This window comes from Amia ocellicauda, chromosome 8 (genome assembly GCF_036373705.1).
Source record: "Amia ocellicauda isolate fAmiCal2 chromosome 8, fAmiCal2.hap1, whole genome shotgun sequence".
Lineage (NCBI taxonomy): Eukaryota > Metazoa > Chordata > Actinopteri > Amiiformes > Amiidae > Amia > Amia ocellicauda.
In genome coordinates, this window is record NC_089857.1 from 13,075,971 (window position 1) to 13,081,941 (window position 5,971).

Below are 5,971 nucleotides of genomic sequence, written 5' to 3' on the forward strand. Positions count from 1 at the left end.
CCATTGGGGTATGGATTCTATCGACTGTAACCGCATGTACGGAAATACTCTGCTTGAACATAAATTACTCACAGCATGAGTACATGTGATGATACAGAAGAAAAGCATTTCAAAGATCAGCTGACACGCTCAATAAGGTTGGACCAAAGCAGTTCAGTTGCCGGCAGCTACACCATGCTTTACAGCTCTGCCTGCGATAAAGCTATGAGTGAATACTACTGTCAATCCTTCCTAACAAGAAAAACAACCAACTGTGATTGTTTACAACTCCTGCAAACAAGTTTCTCTTCATATTTGGGCCCGTTCCTGTTCTCTCTCTACACTCGCTCCCTGGGCCCCCTCATCGCTTTCCATGTCTTCTCCTACCACTTCTATGCTGATGATGCCCAGATCTTCCTGTCTTTTCCCTCTTCTGACCCTCTCATCCCCTCACGCATCTCTTCCTGCTTGTCTGCCATTTCCGCCTGGATGCACTCACACCACCTCAAGCTCAACCTCTCCAAATCAGATCTCCTCTTTTTCCCCCACTCTTCCTCACCTTCTGCTGACCTCCCCATCTCGATCCCCTTGGAATCCACCACACTCTCTCCTTCTTCTTCCGCTAAAAATCTAGGAGTCACCCTCGATCCTGCACTCTCCTACACCCAGCACATCACCACGCTGACACGCACCTGTAGATTCTTCCTGAGCAACATATGCCGGATCCGTCCCTTCCTCACCGACTACTCGACTCAGCTACTCGTCCAGTCACTGGTCCTCTCCCGCCTGGACTACTGCAACTCCCTCCTGGCCGGCCTGCCTGCATCTACTACCGGCCGCTCCAGCTCATCCAGAACTCTGCGGCTCGTCTGGTATTGTCTCTTTCCCCCGATTCACACACGGTACTCCACTGCTCCGCTCCCTCCACTGGCTCCCGATACCGGCACGCATTCAGTTCAAGACTTTGACCCTCACCTACCGCTGTCTCGACCACACTGCACCAAGCTACCTTCAGTCACTCGTCTCTCCATACATCCCCTCCAGACCACTGCGTTCCTCCAGTGACAGAAGACTAACTCTACCTCCTCTCCACTCTCCTTCCTCCAGAGCCGCTCCTTCTCATCCCTGACCCCTAAATGGTGGAACTACCTGCCCACCGAAGTCAAAACAGCAGAGTCCTTGACCTCATTCCGGCGCTTATTCAAGACGCATCTTTTCCGACAGTACTTGTAATATTAGTCCTCTATCCCTGCTAGATAGCACTTCACAGTTTTATTATGCTTCTCGCATTCTTGATTGTTTTCCTCCTTGCTCCCTTTCCCGTAGCCCTTGACTGTGACCCTACATCTTGACAGCACTTAGCTTTCACCGTCCAGGATGTAGGACCTCACTTACTGTACTTGTGTAAAATGTAAATTGGAATTTGTAAAATGTATTATTTTGAATTGCTGTTTTAGCTAAATTGAATTTGTAATGATTGATGCCTTGTACTTCACTGTATTTTTGCACTTTGTTTGCACTTATGTTGTAAGTCTCCCTGGATAAGGGCGTCTGCCAAGAAATAATAATAATAATAATAATAATAATAATAATAATAATATTTCTCCATCCTATCCTGCTTCATTCTGCATGACAATAATTGACCTCACACCCAGTATAATGCTCCACAGCTGATGTCATCAGTAGTAGCTTGCAGAACTGTGTTGCTGACAGATGAAGGAGGGGTTGGGCGTGGGAGCAGCCTTCTCCGATGTTCCCCATCTTCCCTGTTTTTAGATTAAATCTAAACTTGTAGTAGCAGAGTGTTTTTTTCTTCTTCTTCTGTATAGTTAAATTTACTACATGCTTCAGTCATGAGACTAATTATTTATCGGAGTAGGACACACACATTCCAGTGTTACGTGTTATTCTTGACATTACAATGTAAAATTGCATTACAAAGCCTTTGGCCTTAGCTGAGCTCTCAGAGTTACTCATCGATGCCCCGTGTGTCTGGGCAGGGGAATAATGTAGCGTCTGCTCTTCTGACCTTTTTTCTTTTATGTGTGTATTTGTCTCTGTATTTATCAAACTTCTTTTCCTCTGGAAGTCCACAATTCCCAGTATTTTGTGCCATCTGAGATGACAAAGGGCTTATACACTCACCTAAAGGATTATTAGGAACAAGAATGGTGTGAAAAGGGAAAAACATCCAGTACGCGGCAGTCCTGTGGGCGAAAATGCCTTGTTGATGCTAGAGGTCAGAGGAGAATGGGCCGACTGATTCAAGCTGATAGAAGAGCAACTTTGACTGAAATAACCACTCGTTACAACCGAGGTATGCAGCAAAGCAGTTGTGAAGCCACAACACGTACAACCTTGAGGCGGATGGGCTACAACAGCAGAAGACCCCACCGGGTACCACTCATCTCCACTACAAATAGGAAAAAGAGGCTACAATTTGCACAAGCTCACCAAAATTGGACAGTTGAAGACTGGAAAAATGTTGCCTGGTCTGATGAGTCTCGATTTCTGTTGAGACATTCAGATGGTAGAGTCAGAATTTGGCGTAAACAGAATGAGAACATGGATCCATCATGCCTTGTTACCACTGTGCAGGCTGGTGGTGGTGGTGTAATGGTGTGGGGGATGTTTTCTTGGCACACTTTAGGCCCCTTAGTGCCAATTGGGCATCGTTTAAATGCCACGGCCTACCTGAGCATTGTTTCTGACCATGTCCATCCCTTCATGACCACCATGTACCCATCCTCTGATGGCTACTTCCAGCAGGATAATGCACCATGTCACAAAGGTCCAATCATTTCAAATTGGTTTCTTGAACATGACAATGAGTTCACTGTACTAAACTGGCCCCCACAGTCACCAGATCTCAACCCAATAGAGCATCTTTGGGATGTGGTGGAACGGGAGCTTCGTGCCCTGGATGTGCATCCCACAAATCTCCATCAACTGCAAGATGCTATCCTATCAATATGGGCCAACATTTCTAAAGAATGCTTTCAGCACCTTGTTGAATCAATGCCACGTAGAATTAAGGCAGTTCTGAAGGCGAAAGGGGGTCAAACACAGTATTAGTATGGTGTTCCTAATAATCCTTTAGGTGAGTGTACTTATGAAATTACATGTATTACTATTTTTATTTTGGTATATAAATAAGATTCATTACAAGTTTAAACTGAAGCCTATATTTAATTTGAAAACGAACAGTTTCTGCATGCACATTCTCAATCTCCAGTTAAATATGACGTCCTCCGGGAGCAGCAGAAAGGCTATTTGTTAAACTGAAATAACAGTTCATATAATTCGAATGAATTCGAATTCGAATGTCCAGAATTATTATAGTATTCATGACTGTATCACCATGCATGCTTGGGATAGCTCCTGTTTATTGTTATTATTATTATTTATTTATTGGCCAACGCCCTTACCCAGCACATATAAATTTCAAGAAACATAATACCCAAGAACATGCAATATACAATTTCATGCCTAATAAGAACAAAATGAACTGAGAGCAAATACAAAGCACAGTTCTTTTCCAGGGGTAGTTCAGTTAAAAAAATGACATATGCCAAAGTTACAAACAGCCCCAGTAGAAGTACACAACATTATTAATGAAGGCAATGTTAGTAAAGAGAATAACAGGTATAATAAGCAGCAATAGTAGAACTCTTTAAGGTGGGGAGCAGATAAGTATAAGTTCAAAGTGCAATCACGTTTAGGTGTCATATGGTCCAAAAGAGGAGGACAGAGATATTACAGGTGTTACATGTGTGTTGTGTGTGTGGAGGGGGTTACACTGTGGCAATACTGATATCAATTATTCCCTTAATTAAAATTAAATTAAATATGACCTGCAACAAAGAGTAGAACAGGAAAGTACTCATATATGATAATGCCCACACTTTTTTCCTGTTCCTTTAGATTAAATATTGCTGACTAATGTGGCATCACTAGACCTGCATGTTATTCAATCTTGCCCGAGGTGTTCTGCAGTAATGACTCACTTATAGCTGGAAGTTTCCATTGACATCTGGATCTGATCTCCCCTGAGGAGAGGAAAGTCTATTGTGTATAATTCTGTATTTCACCAAAACAGTTAAAGCTAATAGTAAACATTACAAAATGGAAATGAGTTCTGAGGAAACCACAGGATTCTACCACCAGCTTTGTTCCTATAGAGAGAACAATTATTACAGAATTACTTACTGATTACTAGATGCTAAATATCTCCCTATGGCCTCCACAAACTAAGTATAAAGGTTTCTTGCACGGGGCAGATGATTCATAGCAGGTGAGCAACTGCTAACCCTTAAGACTTTGTGCTGTCCAGAAAATCATTCACACTGGATACAACCCATGAGGCAAATTGTCCACTCTTAGTGTGAAGACACAGTTTCCACTTGACATGGAGTAATGATAAACACTTCACAAGAAAGGCTGGATTCGTCCTAAGCAAGACCTTACTGTGAAAACGCCCAAAGAGAAGGCACTGTTAAGATGCTGTGAGCCCCTGCAGATCACTCACACATCTGCCTGATATAATAATCACTATGAAGCTTAAGGTAAATTGCTGCCATTGATTCTACAGACACTAACATGGAAGCAGCTCTTTTGTGGAGTATGGGATCTTGAGTGCTTAAGCTCCTACTGATGGGCCCTCAGTTGTCTGTGTAAAATGACTATGTTGGCAGTATAGAAAGTAAAAATTGAGTTGAAATGGAGTCTGAAACAAGAGCAGGCAAGCACAGCATACAGACGAACAGGACATGTAATAAAATGGACAACAAGTGGCTTGTCTTAGAACATAGGATTTAAGAATATTAACCAGAACCACAGCATCATAAGAGTTACAGTAAATTCGCTTACGAACAATGCCTACAGCTTTAAAAGACTGGGGTACAAACCACAGGCTGTAGCTAATAAAAGGCAAAGCGGTCAGAAACCCGTTGACCCAAAAACATAGCTCGAGTTTTTGCAAATATAACCAGACTGTATTTGTACCATTGCTGCTCGCAGAGAAATGCCTCATCAGTCAGGAAAGTTGGGAAGGTCTGAACTCAGTGTCTGTGAAGTGGGTTAATTTGGGTGTACATGGGGGTTATATATTAGGCTTGGGTCCACATTTTCCAGTCTGCACTCAGGTTAGGAAAACCAGTCTATTGTCCCAACCCCTACAGAAATGGATTTACCTTTGGATTGCTTGACAAACTGTGGTCCAGTAACTTTTTAACAGCCCAATCCCTGATTAGAAAGCAGTTAAGCAGTTTATGAGACTTAAGACACAAAAAACTAAAAAAAGGAACCTCATCCAGCTCTGTGCAATAAGAAGGGTTACCTGATAGTGGAGTGCAGAGTCCATCCTCTGGAAACTGGCATTGTTTTAGCGAGATGCAGGACAATTGCAGGGAAAAGGTAACACAGCTATTTTGATAGAATAGCTATTTTGGTTAAAAGGTGTTTGGACTACAAATGACTTCCAGCTCATAGTGGGACAGTAGGAAGCTAGATCATGTTTCTGCCACAGGCTGGGAGGCAATTATTGCACATATATCTGATTTAAAGTAAATATGCAGGCAAGACACTTGGAACCCATACACATGTCATGTAAAACTGTACAGACACAACCTAAGCAGTGCTTCTTCTCAAGACACACAGACCTTGAAGTCTTTCCCTGCAGGCTTCAGAGAGAGGAAGAGAGGGGTCTGCGCCGCACGAAGTCGTCGATGAAGGGTCCGGCCGAGCGCGAGGACGGCGCCACCGTGCGGGGGAGGCGCGCGGGCAGCCGCCGACGGGCGCGGGACTCGCGCGCTGTGCGTGGCGCTCGAGCGGGCGGGCGCGTGCGCGGTGCTCTGCAGTGAGCGGCGCGCGGCGGGTTTCCTGCCTGAACAGGGCTGCACAGGGTGACGTCAGAGAGAGAGAGAGAGAGAGAGAGAGAGAGAGAGAGAGAGAGAGAGAGAGAGAGAGAGAGAGAGAGAGAGAGAGAGGAGGA